Source organism: Symphodus melops, assembly GCF_947650265.1.
Source record: "Symphodus melops genome assembly, chromosome: 7".
Lineage (NCBI taxonomy): Eukaryota > Metazoa > Chordata > Actinopteri > Labriformes > Labridae > Symphodus > Symphodus melops.
In genome coordinates, this window is record NC_136697.1 from 8,520,526 (window position 1) to 8,540,158 (window position 19,633).

Below are 19,633 nucleotides of genomic sequence, written 5' to 3' on the forward strand. Positions count from 1 at the left end.
TGCCACCACTGGAACCAGACCAGCCGGAACCAGACGACCAGCCTCCTCCCCGTGGTCAACAGGGCCCAGCTGACGGTTCTCCAACATCGCAACGTTATGACAGCCCTAACATTGCCAGCTCCAGACCAAAGAGCAAAGCATCCGGATTGGGATAACACAGACACTGGAATACAAAGCTGCTGTTGCTACTCTGACCCGAGACCTGAGAGAAGAATTCTTCAGAAACACTGATACCAGCGCTATCAGGAGGGTTATGCAGCCCAGAGAAGCAAGCTGCTGATTTCCTGCATTGCCTGACGGAAGCCTTTAACCGTCACTCAGGCCTCCTCTGCAACCACACTATGGATTATCTGAAGTTGCGGGGCAGACATGGCGTCATGGTGTACGGTATGGAGAGCTCCAAAGACACGTTTTACACGCTCAGGACGTGGTGAATGAGCGAGAAGGGAGCAGAAAAGAAAAGAGAGACACTGTTGCATAAGCTGCTGCCCGTTTCCAGGGCCTGTCCCAAAGACACGGATGCGAAGGGGGCAGAGCCCTTGACTGACATTCTGACGTGTACCATGCTGGCAACCTGGCCGTCGAAGGGACGATTGCCTGCAGCGAGGAGGAGCTGAAGGAGGAGCCACCGGTGGGGACGGACGGGAGGTTGGGACTCCAGGTGCAGACGTCAACCCGGTTGCTGAGGGTCCTGCCCAGGGGCGTGAGATACCACACACACACACACACACACTGCTACACACTGCGCCTGCTTCTACTGATTCACATAGGTTACACACACAGGAGGCATTAACACACTTAGAGTTACAAACACAACCCCTGCCAGAAATATTTTTATTTACTTATTTTTTAGAAACATATTTACTTATTTTCAGAAATATTTTTATTTACTTATTTTTTAGAAACATATTTACTTATTTTCAGAAATATTTTTATTTACTGATTTTTTAGAAACATATTTACTTATTTTTAGAAATGTGTTTATTTACTTATTTTTTAGAAACTTGTGTTTATTCACTTATGTTTTAGGAACTTTTGTTTATTTACTTATTTTGGGTACTTATGTTATTTTGATTTGATTCTCCCGCATTTCAAAACGAACCTGTGTTTTTACGATAGAAATTTTGGGGAAACTGGTTAAATTTATGGTTGATTTTGAGGCTACTCATTCTGTGATCATAGATCACAGATTTATTTTGTCTACCCCAATTACATATAGTGGCAGATAGATTTATTCTATATCTGCCTCTGGGGAAACCATTAGAGAAAGGGTTTCTAATCTAAAGATACGTCATTCATTTCTGGTTTCTCATCATGGACCTGATGATGATGATCCTGACACGTGTTACAGCTGTACAATGGGCCCCATTTGAACTGAAATATATCTATGAGTTGAGACTACAGTTAGGACAATCGACCCATCAATTTATTGAAATGACAAAAGAAAAGTTGCTCCTGACTCAGACTTCAAGTGACTTACTGACTTACTCTGTACCTCTCATGCGTCTAATGACTTCGACCATGTTTATGGAAAACAATGGTACAAACAATCTACTGACAGACTGACTCTAACAACATTGTTTTGGAGCGCCCACGTGGCGGCTATCTGTGTGTCCTTGATGGAGCCTCAGGAAGGATTGTTTAGAGTGTACAGTTTCTCTCTGCATGTTTCTTCCTGAAGCTGAGCGCTCCTTCGAGCTATTGTTTATATTTTAGCTATTTGTTATTATTTAATATTTATTTTGTAGAGAGAGAGCACAGTCTACTGAATTAAATTCCCTGGGTGTTAAACATACCTGGCCAATAAAAATTGATTCTGATTTTGGTTAAAACAAGCCCTGTCTCAGTCGCCACCTGCCTTGGGTCTTCCTGACCCCTCCTGTCCTGTTGTTGAAACGGTGGACGAAAAGGGAGGATTTCTCTCTTCTGTCTTGTTATAAATGCGTGGTGATAAACGCCGCTCGGTGGCCTACTTTTCATCCAAACTTGACCCTGTGATTGTGGAACTTCCTGGTTTTGTTTTTTTAGCAGCTGAAGAAGCTGTTTAAGCTTCACGTGACATTTTTGGCTTCAATCTTACAGTCCTTGTTTCTCGTAATGTTTATTATTTTGCTTGATCGAAATGCATGACACTTGTCTGCTGCCAGGTGATTGCGCTATTCCACCATCTTGCTTGGCCTCCCCAATGTCACTGTCAGGTCTGCACACCTCGTGCTGACCTCTCTGACCGACTGCTGATTAACCCTGACCTAATCCCGTTCATTGATGGTTTCTCCTCCTGCTCTGACATTGGACTGAAGAGGGTAGAATACACTGTCTGCTCTGAAAACAATGTGTGGGCCTCTGGCACACTGTCATCTAATTACTCTGCACAAACAGCAGAACTAGTGGCTTTAACTGAGGCCTGCAAATTAGCATCTAAAGCGGTCATGATCTACACTAACTCCCGTTATCCCTTCGGCGTAGTTCATGACGTTGAAGCACTATGAAAACATCGCTCTTCTCTGAAATCTGACTGTAAACATATTTGAAACTGTGGTTTGCATGTTTTTCCATGTGTGTCGAAGCATTTCTAACTAAACATGTTGACAGAAGTGCCGTCTCAAAAGCTCTTTTGACAGAGATCATTCCAAGGTGGGACATACCTAAACCTTAACTCCAGTGATAATGGCATCCATTTTATTAAGAAAGCCCGAACAAGAAGTAAGTGCTCTGTAGGGGTTCAAGCTTAAAACACTCTGTGCCTCCCATCTACAGTCAGGTGGCGCTGTGAGCGTGAAAATGGCACTTTAAAAGCAGATTGGCTGAATGTTGTGAAGACACCAAGATACCCTGGACAAAAGCACTTCTGCTTGTTCTCATGTAAATGCGTACACGCACACATGCACGCACCTCACTTAACTTTTATGAAATATTGTTTGAACATCTAGATAACACTGGAGGGGAAACCAGCACAAAACTAACTCCACAAAACTAACTAACATCTACTGCTTTATTAGAACGTAGCATGTTGAAATATGGCAAAAGTCTGTCACGGTCCCTTTCTGTCTCCACCAGGCGGTGAAAGCTGCACTACCCGTTCCAGCGGCCTCTGGACCGCTCTACACCTTCTGGCCAGGACAGTGGGTTGCTGTGAAGGACCACAGGCACCGCCACTGAAAGTCCAACCGCCGGTTAGGTCCGAACCAGGTTCTGCTGACCCACACCGTTTGAAGGTCGCAGAGATGGCCACGTGGATTCACGCCAGCCACTGCCGCCTCTTCACTGGAGAGCCCAGTAGCTGCCCCTAATCCAGCCCATAATTACTCTGAGGTGTTCAGTGCGTTCCTGTGTGGCCACCATTGGAGCTGTTGCCTTTACCATCTTGTGCCTCCCCTTGTGGGGGTCCCTTTGGAGAGACCCTGTCCATGCGTCTCCCACTAAAGGTGGAAACACGAAACACTCAGCAACCGCATAGTTTTGGGATTATTGCCCCATACCACTCCTTCTAACGGCTTGCTGACTCAAACTTTTACGCGTTTCCACTTCTGTTTTCCTACTGTGGAAAAGCAACCACACTCCACACCTTTTCACTGGAAAAGAAATCTGACTCAACCTTTTCACTGGAAAAGAAATCAGACTCAAACTTTTCACTGGAAAAGAAATCAGACTCAGACTGTGAATCTTCCCCCTGGAGGAAGAATGTAACGGAAGTCATTATGTTCTTCGTGATCCTCACACCTTTACTGCACCGACTAATGTTTTTTTTGTGTTCGATCTCGATCAGTGTACAAAAAAAAAAAAAAGAGGTCTCAACCTCTTTGTTAACCCTTCTGTCTGTATTACTTGTCAAGACCCCAAAAGCACATATTTGGGTACCAATGCGGGATGTAATATCCCTCTTAATGACTCCTGCTCTTTCTTTCTTTCTTCTATGATAAATTTGCTGTTTATTGGAATTGTGCTGCTGATTTTGTTTTTTTCTTTAGATAGATAGATAGATAGATAGATAGATAGATAGATAGATAGATAGATAGATAGATAGATAGATAGATAGATAGATAGAAATTTTATTGATCCCAAGGGAAATTCAAGGCATGAATTTTGTCATGGTTTGGTTTTGTTTCTGGTTCTTCTAGTTTCATTCTGTCCTTAGTGTGTTTCCCTGTGTCCTTGTGTTCTTCTACGTTGTCTGTAGGCTTGTTTTCCTGTTACTTGTGTTTTCAGTTTCTTAGTTTAGTGTTTAATGTTTCCAAGTCTAGTCTTTAGTGTTTCCTGTTTTATTTTGTATATCTGGTTTTGGTTGTGGTGTCAGTGTCAGGTTGTACTTTGTACTTGTCCTCAGTGTTCTTTGTTCCTTGTGTTTCCCGCCTTAGTGATTACCCTGATGTTCCTCACCTGTCTCGTTAGTCTCACCTGGGTCTGATTACCCCGTGTCTATTTAGTCTCTGTGTCTGCCTCAGTTTCTTGTCGGGTCATTGTCGTTGTCAGTGTCTTTCATATGTCGTCATCTCTGGTTGTTCCCTGTGTTTTCGTCTCCTGGTTTTTGGATTTTGGTTTTTGGTTTTTTGAGACGTTTTGGATTTAGTTTTTGGTTTGCCTTTTTGTTAAATAAATTAGTATATTCTGCACATGGGTCCTCCTCCCTGTTTCCTGCCTGCTCGAGCGCGACAAATTTCCCTATGTTATTCCTGCACCAGAGCTTGGGTTCATTACCTAGAGAATCAAACTGTTCAATATCAACTCCTTTCAATGACTTCCCCTGTTATTAAGAATTGTAAGAATCCAGCAGCGACAGTGATGATGAAGAAGACTATAATCCGTAAATATTGATATGCTGTACCTTTATGAAGTTTTGACTTGAAGTGGTTACACATTGTCATTGTAAGTACGGATGTTTGGTTTGCTGTGACTACACACACATTTAAGAAAATTTCCCAAGTATCATATGGTGTGATTAAGATGTAATCAAAAGGGAGGAATGTTATGGAAAATTTTACTCCATGTGTACTACGAAGGTCTCATAGAATCTGTCATATGAAATGTATCTGAAATGTCTTAGAATACTACATGCACAGTATATTGGGTGTTTTGTTTCCCATCAGTTTGTTCCCTTTATTCTGTTTCTCACACTCTGTACATGTGGGAAGAGTCACCCAGGCTCTTTCTCACTGGACTCTATCTCCTTCTCAGCCTTGGGTCTCTTTTCTCACACTAGGGGATAGATTGTGCCCTGCCAGGTGGGCAGTGGCTCTATATGGCGTGATGGGGGAGTGATCTGTGTAATGTGATGGAAATGTATAAGTTTTCATGTTTGCCTTTTCTCGGGGCCTCTTTCTCTCCTCACCGTGTGAGAGAGGGGTCTTCGAACGCTTATCTTGCCTTCGAATAAATGTTCGTTGAGACCAGATCGATCTTGGGGTTCCTTTTTAAATAGATCTTCTCACTCTTTATTTTCACTCTTTGGTAATGGGAAAAATTCCACAACATTGTTATTATTATTACCTCACCTTCTGTGTCTCCTTTTTGTCCCGTCTGATCACACATAAGTCAGCGTTTACCTCCTGGTGCACAAATCTTCCTAATCACTTTGTTTTGATGGATCGCAGACTTTATGCGGGAAGTGGCGTACGCAAGTTTCAGGCCCCATTTTATGAGTAGACAACTTTCATAAAGAGATCCCAGGTCCATTTCCTCACATGAACAATAAAGTTCAAGAAGGGATAGTTTTGTCACCCTCTTACAATTGTAGCATGAAGTGAGATATTAACTGTGCTTGGTTCAGGTCAGGGTTAATACCTCAAGTCAAGTAGAGTGACTTATCTTTATTATCGACTGTTTTTTTAGCACATGCTATCATAACACATGCATCCTGGCCTTGCTTTAAGGCATCTCTGCACCATTGTCCAACCTCTGTACATATCTGATCAGCTGTTTTAGAAAGAAAAAGAACTTCTCAGATGCTGACAGATTTAGGTGGTTTCAAAAATCCTCATATTTTAAAGATGCAAGATGCTGCATTGTCTGGGGCCATTTTTTTTTAACATACTGATGAAACAATAGGATTTTTCAGACTGCTTTTTTCTTTTCTGTGTTCAAGTGCTGTTGCTAAGCACATCATCGCGTCTTTTTAATAATTATGAGTTCTTGCATAATGTTTTGCTGTATCACTCTTGGCATCTTGTTCATGCTACATTCTTGTTTTTATTGGTTCAGGTCCTTACACAATCTTAAAACGTCTAGTTCTAAGAGAGGCCTTCAAGGTGTCAGAGTATAACTTTTTAAATTTCCAACATTTCAAACAGTAAAGATCGAAAAATTTGACAGTTGCAAGATTCAAGCACACACAGTTGTTTTAAAGATGTGACTTTTATGTGGGACAAGATGACAACACAGTGTCAACATGTACTTTTTAATTGCTGTTGCGTGAAAGTGTTATTTGCAAGGACGCTGGCAAGGACATGCTGAGTTTAAAAGGGTAAATATCAAAGCCAAATATTCAGGTTGGCAACAACCACTGATTGAAATGTTGTCAGAAGATGTTGCACTGTCATGACTTTTGATTTTCCTACTAAGAGATGTTCGGTGCTGCTAACAACAATTTGGGATTTGGAAAGCAGTTTTGCAATTACAAGGAATTTAGGTAACAAGAAACTATGGAACAGGAAGTTCCATAAATAAGGAGCCTTTGGTTTACAGCTCAAGTGTCTTCGAGAATAAATACTGGGGATAGGGGCTAAGTGCGAGTAGTAGCATCTAGGCTTGGGCCTGATCTGTTTTTTTTGTTGTTTTTTTATTATACTCTACTGTCATGCCATTTTACCAAGTATATGGTACATGACAGTATTCGAAAAAAATAAATAAAATATAATGGTATAAAAAAACAAACTGTGGCAAAAGTTGTAGCGATAACATTCACAGTTCAGAAGTTCATGACCTGGTTCAGTTAGGAGCGTTGTGGTTTGACTGTTTCCAGCTGTGCTGAAGATTCACTTTTACAGTCCACATATCAACAACAACTACAGGCAAGTTTAATTCATTGTAAAATCCGTAATATAAGTCACACTGGTATATACTCGCCTTGTTTTTGATGTACTCTCACAGAAACGTAAAAAGTTTGCGTGACAATTTCTTTTGTGTTCAGTGATGTCAACAACGTGCAGCTCTGTCGCTCTTTTAGCTCCGTTTGTTTTCACTATTGGGAGTTTGCACTTCTACTAGCTACAGTATGGCGAGCGCAGTATACAATATCAGCTAACTATAGCAAGCTCTCTGCCCGACCCTCTTTAACTCTAATGTAGGACTCTTTGAATGGCCCTGGTTTTTCAAATTGAATTGCACTTTCAATCAGAAGAACACTTGACAAGGTTCCTTCAGGGAACAATGTACCCTCATTTTCTTCATATACATGATTATGAAGCCCGCTGTTTACCTTCACAGAGCCACCAGATCAGCAGTCATAGTGGCCACACGTAACAGATAGATAGATAGATAGATAGATAGATAGATAGATAGATAGATACAGTAGATAGATAGATATTGTGTCAGTAATTAAACAGCGTTGAAAAAAGAGACTTTATAAGACAAAATACAAACGGTGAGCCCCGAGAGTGAAGCTCCTCCTACTGACTGGCTGCAGTGTAGGTAAAGCCACACCTCCTCCATATTCACAAATTGATGGACAGCTCTTTTGTTCTTTACCACTAGGAAACCTTATTAAGATGGACACTAGACAACGAACTGTTGCCGTTTCAAATCTGCACGAGAATATTGAAACTTCTTTTCTGTGTAATTCTTAAATGTGTTCTTTGGTTCGCTGAAGAAGTGTGCCGTCATTTCTGTGGCTCTACAAGTCTGCCCTGGCCCAAGTTCAACATTTCAGCTACTGTCATGCAGGTATTTCGGCTTCAATATTGTCGAACAAAAAGTTTAGGTAATACCTATATTGTAATACTTTAATGTTCAACAAACTGAAGATGTCTACCTTTCTACAAGGAACTGACTTCTGACTTGAACTGACTGTAATCTTACGCATGACCTGAACATGTCCTCTGTATGTCTGTCTGTATGTGTCTGTCACCTCCTGTAACCTACAGCGAAGACAGACCTGTTAGCTTTGATCACACACTTGTTCTTATGTGCCTAACAAACACACACACACAGCAGAGTCTTAATGCTCTACCATATTCTGTATGATCTTCATCAGGTTGTGTTTGTAACAAAAGCCACGTGTGTGTGTGTGTGTGTGTGATATTTGATCCTCTAATAGAAGATAGATGAGTGAAATGTTATGATCAAACCTGCTGATACTGAAAACCAAGAGGAGGGTTGACATATGAGAGAGAGAGAGAGAGAGAGAGACAGAAAATGTGTGCACTTGTTTGAGAGAGAAAGTGTATTTGTATACAAACTGCATGTTTTAAAGTATATACTTACACCTCTGTTATAAATTGCACAATGCTCTGCACATTTGAGGATTGTTTACGGCCCTTATCTGCCATCAAAAATTGTATCCGTAAAGTGTATACTTAAATTGATGCAGTCCTGATGAGCAAAGTATTAGCTCGGGCCTTTATTATTTGAGATTTTGACAGCTATGTAAACAGTTACTACTTGGTTTAAATTATAAATGTGTGATGTGGTGGGCATTAAAGCTGCCTTTACAGAAAGGAGCAATACATGACTCTGACACATATTATTTGTACTGCAGTCCAAATAAAAAACATTTGTAGAGAGCCCTAAAGTCCGTGTGCATGTGAGTTGCCAAGTTGTGGCCACAGAAGCTTCAGCGTTTAGCCAGCCCGTCATTGATCTTGCAACCTCTCTGCACTCGAACCTCTCTCCATTTTCTCAAAAGCTGGTTTTGGAGCTTATTAGAAAAATGGCTTTTTAGGTCCGATGGAATCAGTTCTATTTTAACTAGCTGTGAGTTTGTTTGTTTTTTGCTTCTGGCCCCAACAGACTCCAGAATTACCACCAATGTTATCTGTCCTGCATGTGGTCCCCCAATGAACGGACAGGTCATGAGCACCTGACATGACTACCAGCTCATGGATGTTATGAAGCCGCTGTAGTCATTTAAAAGCCTTTTTCTTTAAATGTTCAATGAGGAATTCAGACATGCTGATGATTATTTTAGATTAATTAAAGCTGAGGTCAGACAGAACAACAACAGGGTATGAATAGCTGACCAACCTTTCATGTTGAAAATCTTGCTGATATTCTGTTCAGCCTGTCTCACACTGTATGATTTTTCCCCCAATTGTATAAAAGTTGGGGTGGAACGTCAGCCCACTGCACGACTGAACCAGTTACGATGCCTGACCACACCTCGATTTAGGTGCTCACACTGTACGACCAGATTGATGTGCACGACCTGAGAGCTCACATTGTACGAGTAAAATCAGAACGGAGCTTTGACAATTGTTAATAAGACAGCAGTTGTTGAAAGAGAAGGAAGTGTAAGATAATCTGGGCCGATGATTGGTTCCGAGCGGCCTTGAGCCAGGAGCCACACTGTGATTGTTGGGATCGGACCTGAAATCAGCCCGATTATCCTACAGTGTGAGCAAGACTTTAGTCGGTGCAGCCTACACATTCCTTTCCATTTGGATAAACTAATCGGCTATAGACTTTTACTTGAAAATGTCAGACACATACAGTTTATTTGTTCAGCCTCAACAAATCATACAGTGCTTTTAAACAGTTCTGAGGACTTTTTGAAGAGGAACTATATTTAAGCGTTCCCTGAGAACGACACACCATGGGGACTTTTTCTCTCTCTGCATTCATACCGCCATGGTTTCTACTCTGAAGCAGGAGCTACAAACATCCCTCTTAACGGAGCTCTAGGAACTAAAATAGTTCAGAGTTGTTGTGGTGCAGAATAAATAAAAAAAGAGGAGGGTTCCAACAGTTCCTCGAACTATGAAGAAGTTCCTGCAGTCTGAAAATGCATTATATTTGCTTTTCAGCTCACAATGTACACTTTGCTCCTTTCTAAATATAGAGCTGCTGCTGTGAGGAGTCTTACTATGTATTACAGCTACACAGACCTAAGAAAAGAAGGGTGGACAGATTGAAAACAATACATCCACTTTACCAAAAGGATTGAATTAATAAAAAAATAAATATACGTAAACTTCTCACAGGTCTTACTTTATTTTCTTTATTACAGACGAAACTGTGACCCTGAACCTGAGTGTCAAATAACATCTGAGACATTTTAAACTCTATAGCAAAGGTTCATGTAAACAGCCACAAACTCTCTTTTGACTTCCTCAGTCAGTCATGACCTTTTTTTTAGGTCATTGCACTGTTGTTTTCCCTCTCTGTTTTAGGCAAACATGAATGCTTTGCTTGTATTGCTACTTCCATCATATTGTTGTAAAGTATCAGTCCATGCATGGACTGTGATACGATGCATCTGATATGATCTGTGTAGGTGATTTGTTACCTGCTGCGAGTTTTTTTTATCATGCATGCCACAAAATCAATACCCCCACAGCTATTCTCTTGTTGAAGCACATAGTCTTGCACAAGTTCAGGTCGACAGTTGTAAAATAGATCCAGTCATTAAAAGAGTCAGGTTTTTACTACCCATTCATACTCATTTATGAGGCTGATCTTATCACAACAGCACGAATGACCTGCAACATCAGGATGTGTGCGCTCATGTTTTTACGACACAGTGTTTTTATGACGCATATTCCATTGTGTCGCCTCGACTTTATAGTTTCCCCTCAGTGAATTTGATCAAAACCATAGCTCAGTTTGTGGCTTTTTTTGTTTGTTTTTTTTTCTTTTAACCATCACAAAGGTTTTATTCTCATAACGTTGTTTTGATTGATTTTCCCTTTCACCTTTCAAATCAGACGATGACGACATATGAACTCGAGGGTTGACATGTTACAAGAATCTTAATCTTGTAGACGATGCTAGCAAACATTAAACTGTATCATTGATACCATGATACTATGTTTTGATACCATGGAAACAAAGTACAAGTTGATGTCAACCAATATGGGATCATTTCTGATCCAAAATTTGTGCACAATCTCGAAATTTCACAAAAAAGTATCAATGTTTTATTTTAATGTAATAGTATTTTACAGAAATTATTCCTCTCATATGCACGTCTTATGATTAATTTGTATTGGGTTTTTTTTTAAGATATTGACCTTTTTGACTAATTGAAACTGTAAAAAAACAGATCATGTATCATTGACAAACATGTAGGATCCAACATTTTGATAACCTTACTAAAGGTATCCCCATTTGACAACCAGCTTCTGTGTAAGAGAAGACATCAGTTATTTATTTTTACCCGGAAGATGAATTTCTTTTATTGACTCCTTTTTAACAATAATCCATACAAACATCTCTGATAACTACAATCGGTTATGATTCGCCTTTAAACACTCTGTAATGTTTCCGAATGTAATGTGATCCAAACAATCAAGTGTCTTATCTTTGGTCACTGATCAGAGATTGTAATCTAAACTGACTGACAACGAGGGCAGCAGCTATGCCTGCATGCAGATGCTAATGTTATGTAATGTTTGGGGACTTGTCTCTTTAGTGTACATTGCAGTGTGAGAGTTCTCACATTTCTACCTATTGCACAACGTCACCTGAAACAGGCTGATATGCACCTGCAGCGAGGGGTTTAATTTAAGCTGCCTTTAAGAAGAAGCTTCTCCAGCTGCTCCATTTAGTGGCTCGTTCTCTTCAAATGCTGTATGATAAATAAATGTTTTTTTGCATTGTTCCTTTAGATATTACTGACAACCCCTGTTGCAATGCTCCTCAAGTCCAGGAATGTGGCTCATCATTTCTAAGACAATCCACCGGAGGGCAGCACATTTCAGTGTTCACTGAGTGAATTTGATATTTTATCATAGTGCTCAGCAGAAAGGTTTCCATGGTCAAACAGAACAATGAGTATCTGCACACATCTCTTCAAACAATCCAGTCATATTATTGATTCATTCTCCTATGGGACACACAGACGATTTCAAGTGCAGTGATGCTTTGAACCCAAGTATATAAGTTCAGTTTAAATGGGGTCCCATCACATCTTTAAGTTGCACTGAGTTCTCTCCTGAGGACCTGAACAGCAGATATCTGACTTTTCTTTTTTGATGTTTCTGGTAAAAACAGAATGTGTCAAATGTCCCAGAAGCTTCATGTATACATAGAGCTTAAAGGAAACAGATGTTTGTTTGAATAAAGTGATCATGAAATGAAATGTGCTGAACTATTGGCTTGATTTCCCCAGTCTGTAATTCTTGAAACCTATACAGTACCTAAGCTTTTGATTTTCTCCTCTCCTTTTACATTTGTGTTCATGTCTTTGTTTTTTTATTAGTTTTTTTTGTCTTCATATAATTTCTCTCACCACGCCACCTTTGTGTGTTTGAGTCGACACACAGTGTTACCAGGATGTCAGGAATGCAGTCAAGTGTCTGTGTGTGCGTGTGCGCGTGCACACGTTTTTGTTCCTGTATGAGGACATATCTGAATCATCTTTTATGTACAGCATGGCCTCTGATAACCTTTGAGTGTGAGTGTGTGTGTGTGTGTGTGTTTGTGTGTGTGTTTGTGTGTGTGTGTGTGTGTGTGTGTGTGTGTTTGTGTGTGTGTGTTTGTGTGTGTGTGTGTGTGTGTGTGAGAGAGAGAGAGCTGCAGAGGGATAAGTCAAGGCTAACTCATCATGTCTCCTTTTCCTTATCAGTCAATTATGTTTATGAGTTGTCTGTATGAACTTAATGATAGTTTGGAACGAGGCCTTTATACACACACAAGCACGCACGTACACACACACACACACACACACACACACAATGTAAGTAATACAACAGTCATATAGGGGAGTTTACAAGGTTTCTGTGATGTTTTATAGACTGTTCATTATCTGTATATGTAGTTCTAATTTTACTTGAGTCGCTTTAATTTAAAATATTTTAAGTACAAAACACAAACATAAAAAAATGAAACCAAAGAAAATAGCAAGTGGGGGGGTAACACTTTTTGAGAGGACATGAATCACTGGGACACTTGCAAGCTTTACTAAAACAACGCATGCCATGGAGATGTATATCACAGCGTATGACAAACAAATGTGCTGCTGTTATCTTCAGTGTTTATGCTGTTTTGATGTGGAGACGAGAACTATGTCAGACATGCATGCTTTGTATATTTTTCCCACTCAAGCTTAAGATAAAAAAAAAAAAAAAAACAGTTGCATGGACAAGTACGAGGAGTTTGGATGGAGATGGAGGAAAAGAGGTCAAATGAGAAGGTTTCCAACACAACAACTTCCACTTGTGCTGCTTCCTTAGATGTGTGATAGCGCTGCTGTGGTGCCACGGCTGCAATAGCATCTAAATAAAAGATCTCCTTGAGCAAATTAGCGTCCCATCTGGGGCCTTTGAAGTGCCTCGGCAGCGAGACCCCACGCTTCCTCTTTGCATTACAGAGTCGGTTTGTGGTCTGATTCTCTGGGGAATTAACAATACGTGCCTTGATCCATGTTTGCCTATTTGTGTTCGTGCTTCTGTGTTTGTGTTGATCATAATCCTGCGAGCCAGACACCAAACAGACGCCACGCTGCAGCAAGTATAAAGACTTCTTGCGTATATCTTAATGTTTCGCCTGGATGCTCCATCGGACGTCAGAAAATCAGACTTACAAGCATACTGTAAATAACCTTTAGAAGACTGATGTGTAAAGACAATGAAAATACAAACAAAAACTTTTAAGTTAATACTCAACAGGACTTTATCTTCATTGTTCTTGTGTGTCACTAAACTTACCACCAGGAGTGGACGATAAGACCGGACCTGTTTTTTTTGCCGCTGCGCTCACAGCGCTTTTTGATGAAAAAATACTTATAGTTTGGAACCATGTTGTGCTCCTCTTCTTAATCACAGACCAATCACAAAAGTCAGGATTATGCAAGACTAAGTTAAAATACAGGTCTGCAAGATGCAGAATAATAAGCACCGGGCAAAAAGCATTTAATAACCAGAAACTTCAAGACAAATTCCTTGCATATGTAAATGTACTTGGCAATAAAAAACGATTCTGATTCTGAAACTCTGAAAAGTTGATTGTGTTTTATGAGCTCAATGGACGACAAACAGAGGAAGGAATGTTAGTTTTAAGAGTCAACTTTAGAGGTCACATATTCGCCTCCTTTTCAACCAGCGTCTCAGAGCTCCTCAAAACATGTCTGTGACGTTTCTTGTTGTTAATCCACTCTGATCCTGTATTTGATCATGTCTATAACCCCTCTGTTTCAGCTCTGATCAGAACAGGCTGTTTCTGTGTCTGTAGCTTTAAATGTAAATGAGCTGTGTCTGACCACGCCCCTCTATGGAAGGACTTGGGTGGTTTGGGCTTTCTCACTCCATGTGTTATTGTTTATGGTGAGAAAGCAGACTCAGAGGGCAGAACAAACACCTAACTGTGGTAGTGTCACCCGTCTGGGGGAGGGGTTACTGCCCTTTGTGATGTCATGAAGGGAACATTTCCACAAAGCCTGTTTGACCACACATTTTCTGAAATGTGGAGCAGGCCAAAGACGGAGAGGATGGACTTTTCTCATTAATGAGGCAGACAGACGAGACACAAATTGGTGTTTTCAGCAAATGTCTATGAAACAGATTTAAAAAAGTGTTTGTTGGGTCAATTTTCAGCTGGTGACTTCTAAATATTGGGTGCTTGGTTGCATAATTACAGGGCACTCTCAAGATGGACACAGACATCAAATGTTTATTAACCTACAGTATGCCTTTCTTTTAATGAAGTAAAACAAAAGTCTTCTGGAGTGTGAAAAACTTTGCAAATCACAAGAACACAGTCTACCCCTCCACACAGCCTCACTTGGTTTATGAAGGACTTAGCACATACTTACGTTCATGTAAATATCGAAGTGTGCTTGAGGGCCAACTTGTACAGAATACACCATCAGCCTGACTTGACTTTCCAAATGTCTCCACATGCTGCTCCATGCTGACAACATGCAAATATGTGCAGTTAGCTCTGAGTCGGCACAGAAACAGGACTCAGTGTCCTGTGTTTGCTCTGCTCTCCTCATTCTGCAGGTGTACCTGTTAACCCTATCAGCGGGTAATTATTCTTGGATTGAAGCCAAACTCACATCTGCCTTATGATGCTATTTTTAATCAGATAAAATTTAAACTTCATCCAACACCTGTTAGAAATGACTGTCAGTGTGTTTGAGTGTTGAACCATAACAGGGCGGGAGATGAATGTAGTATAAAAGGATTAGGCATGCAGGTCACATGTGTACACAAAACGCAGTAATAAGTTACAGTGAGCCTGCATATTAAAAATGTTTCTGGATGGTGTTAAAAAGACCTCTCTGTATCTACTTCTAGTCATAACTTGTCTTTATCATTTGAGAACGATGCAGCAGATTGGATGTTAGTCACACGTTTGCAGCTGCTGTTGTTCACTTGGTTGGCTGGCTCTGATTCAGTCTGTTTCTGAGCACCGTCGGGTTTGAACAAGTGTCTGAGAGGTCAGTAATGACCCTGCATGAGGTTCTGTCTCTATCAGGCCACTGGATGAATACAGAACATTTCATTTATTATACATACATAAAGATTGACAAAAGGCTTCCTGAACTTTGAGAACAGACCAAAACACTGTGCTGCTTGAATCTAAGATATGCAATTTTTTCAAAGTTTCAAAAAAAAAAAAAAAAAAAAAAAATCCAATTTGACAGTTTAGAACTGCCACAAAGTGTTTTCCTTTACACTGGACCTCTATTTTAATAAGACAATTTGGTTGTGTCTCATTTTATTCCATTTGTTACAATTCTTCTTTGAAAGCCTGTATTTTGTCAAGTATAATCACAAAACAATCAAATATTTAAAAATTGAACATTTTCTGCTTGAGCTTGATTTTGATAAGGTAAGAAAATCTACAACACCATAGAAAAGTAAAGGTTTGTCTTGGAATATCTTAGGACCAGCTAGGACCCGCTATTTTATCACTGGAGAAACTGAATGAATGAATTGATGGTTAAAGAAATGTAAAATGACAGGAATGGAACATCTCAGATGTGGCAACAGAGTAGAGACAGAAGCATTAGCAGAAGCAAGTCTCTGTACTAGAAGCAGTACTGTCATGTGAACTTATGAAGAGTTGGGATAAATCTGTTTCCATGGACCGTTGGGTGGTATTGATCAAATGTCTGCTGAATTCAATTAAGAAGACAAAGTCTAAAGAACTCTGTCTAAAATGACGAATCATATACAAACACGTGTGTGAGCTGCTCTTCATGTGTACACGTGTGCAAATACAGCACAGAAATCCACATGAGCTTGCTGGGGGTGACTAATTTGGAGGATGTCCAATAAAGCCAAGCTGCGTGATGTCGGAGTCACATCTTCCCGTCAGAGGATTCCAGTTCCAGGGAACTGATTTAAAAAAATAATAAAATAATAACACAGCTGGGGCTCCAGTTTCTGTGATTGCCCAAATCTAATAAAACACCTGCAGACATGTATGGACATCCTCAGATGTTTGAGTGTATTTACAGAGTTCTTCAGTAATTTGTATACTGTAGAGTTAAAGATACAATATGTAGAATTATTAAACATAAAAACGGACCAAACCAATGTTACTTATTATATTTTGTTAGTTTGTTGAGGACTTACATTACTTCAGATATTTCCAGCAGTTATCAAAGCCAGAGAAATCCCTACCTACTGTATAGTTTTAAAAAGTAGTATCTTGTTGTGACTGTCACCATGACTACCACAACATATTTATTGCTGCTGTGGAAATACCAGATATTACGTTAATGACAGCTACATACATACTTACTGTTGCTGTAAGTGCTGCTACGGTAAAAATGTCATGTAAATTATTCTTGGATACATGAGCTCATCTGGAAACATTTTCTGTTTGTCTGTTTCACTCGTCCGTCTAGACTCGGCTCAAGATTGTTTTCATCAGGTGTGGGACTTCAGTTGCAAAGTCCTTCTGCACTACTCACCACTTCACTATTATCTTATTGAGACTTGTACATATTAGTCTTTAATTACTTGTTTATATTTTTCTGTTAATTGTTAATATTTAATGTTTACATTTGTGCGCACAGTCTCCCGAAGTTAAATTCCTTGTGTGTTAAACACACCTGGCCAATAAAACTGATTCTAAGAGTTACTCTCGTGAGCCTTGACATGATCTTTTGTTTTGATTTAATTGCATTTAATAATAATATAACCTTTAAACTTTCTTTAGAAGAAAAGTTAAAAGAAACAACCTTTATCCCCCCTTTTTAAATTTTTTTTTATTACCATTACTATGTTTCATTTACTTGGGATCAAAAAGGTCAGCAAACCACAGGCTGTACAGCTCGTCGCTCGAACATGACACGGAGAGTCTGGTGTTCTTTCTTTTTTTACCAGCAAACCTGTTAACATTTAAACTAGCACAAAGAACTGCGAACATAGATCAAAATCTATTTATTTCTTATTTAAAGGTAGATTAGGTAATTTCCTCCAGATCCACTTTTTAGGTTTTTGGTTGAAAGTGTCTTTATAGCCTTACAGTAATTAAGATCTTATGTGTTCTGAAAAAGGAACAAAGAAAATCTGTCATCTATAGCAGCTGTAAGCCTGTAAAAACCTCAATCTCAGATCGACGGTTCGTTTTTTTATAAACCAATCAAGCCTCTCTACCCCATGCATGCATGAGCTGACATCCGCTTCTGGACCAATGGCGCTGGTGCATGTACAGTTAGTGAGGGGCGGGGCTTTTGAGGTAGGGGAGTTGTGGGTGAATACAGAGAACAGAGAGGATGCTACTTTCAAAATCAAGCTATTTTTGAAAAATTACCAGCCCTGCCTTAAACGTCCTCGAGGATATTTTAGTTTTTGATTTTAGCGCCCTCTGTGGATAAAAGTGTAACTCTCATCTCTTTGTGGATTCATTATGACATGAAATTGTTGTCAGTTGAAATATATATTATCAAACATATAAAATAGAAGCATTAACATTAATTCCAGTCTATTTAATAACCAGTTAAAAAAACCTTAAAGGGTCTAAACATGTTGTAGTTGTGGCCTTATTGCTGCACTAAATATAGATGGGGTTGGTCATGAAAGTCCATCTGACAGCTTTTGAGGTATTTTCCAAAAAAACAAGGAAATGTCCTTCTTTTAGTGGTCTACAAAAAAAGACAGGAAGTCACCAGATCAAAATTGAAAAGAGGCATTCCCAAGAGACAATTGAAGTCTGTATAAACAACACAAAATGTGATTTTTCAGACAGTATTTTTTTTTTAATGGAAATTTCACACTGCCATCCTGTTCCCCCGTCTTTCTCTCTGATTTTCCGCCTTTTTTAAACCCATTTCTACAGCAATGGGAGGTTCAGAAGACGACGCAGCTCAGTTTCCGTCTTCCAGCGCTAATGGTGCTACTGGGTAATAGTCTCCGGAGTGGGAGCATTTCCTCCACCAAGGGAAGCATACACACACACACACACAGACTCGCATGGAGACACAGTAGTGCCAGTTTCCCACTGAGAGATCAAGTTTCCTTCCTACAGTACATTTGGCTTGTCTCCATCAGTTAGGCCCCCGATTATTAAAACAGCCCAGTGGGGGCTTGTTAATGGTCTAGCCTGGACGATTCTGGCCTCTGTTTTATTTTCTTCAAGTCATTAATTCATCTCTTCAGTTCAGTTCAACTAATGTTGTCCCCCACAGTGGGATTCAAAGAGGTCTGCTGAGGGTGAAATGGTTGAGGTCCCTGTATAATCGGGGTTCACAGGCCACACAGTAAGTGGGGATTTCAGAGGGTTTTTCCCTCCACTTCCTACCTCCATGCTTGAGGTGAACAGTGGAGTCTGGACTGTGGGAAATAATCATTCCACTCAAAGTAACACAGGGACAGTTAATGATGAGAGATCATATCTTGAACCTGATCAGATGAAGAAAGAACCAGTTCCTGTTCATGGTGCAGTTTATACATGTTTGCATACAGCAGGTTAGAGGAGTTAGGGTGATGAAGGAAGTACGCAGTACCCTGTTAATCCTAAATATCATAGAGACAACACAAAAAGATGGATGTTAAAGTGTTTGTGCTGACTGAAATCTTTCTTTTTGAAGGGATTCAACATTGTGATATGTTATAATCAGAAAGGTAACATAGTAACTTATTGGTAGTAACTCCATCCTATCTTAAAGAGTTAATTGTACCGTACTTTCCATCAAGAACATTACGTTCCCAGAATGCAGGCCTGCTCGTGGTGCCTATAGTCTCTAAAAGTACTATGGGAGGTAGAGCCTTTAGTTATCAGGCACCGCTCCTTTGGAATCGTCTACCAGTCGGGGTCCGGGAGGCAGACACACTAGGTACTTTTAAGAATAGACTTAAAACTTTTCTTTTTGATAAATCTTATAGTTAGGGCTGTCTTAGGACCAGCTCATAGTTATGCTGCTATAGGCCTAGACTACCGGGGGAACTGGCACCAGGATCTCTTATCTCTCTCTCCCTCTTTCTCTCCCAGCTTTCATATCTTATTACTGCTTGTCACTACCTTTATTATTCTAACCTCTCCTTTTTTCTGGGAGCTCCTGAGCTCTCTTAGGTTCCTTGGGACTGTT

The 19,633-nt window shown here is 40.0% G+C and overlaps 1 protein-coding gene and 1 long non-coding RNA gene across 2 annotated transcripts in view; one reads left to right on the forward strand and one right to left on the reverse strand.

The window, feature by feature from the left end:
• Positions 1-19,633, forward strand: part of klf17 (Kruppel like factor 17) — an 86,405-nt gene that overhangs the window by 13,860 nt on the left and 52,912 nt on the right. The window lies entirely within an intron of this gene.
• On the reverse strand, positions 3,526-4,900 carry LOC306827236. The gene is made up of 3 exons (XR_013779600.1): positions 4,315-4,900; positions 3,596-4,125; positions 3,526-3,565 (listed from the first exon to the last, which is right to left on the reverse strand). It is a non-coding gene; the product is annotated as an uncharacterized lncRNA (long non-coding RNA).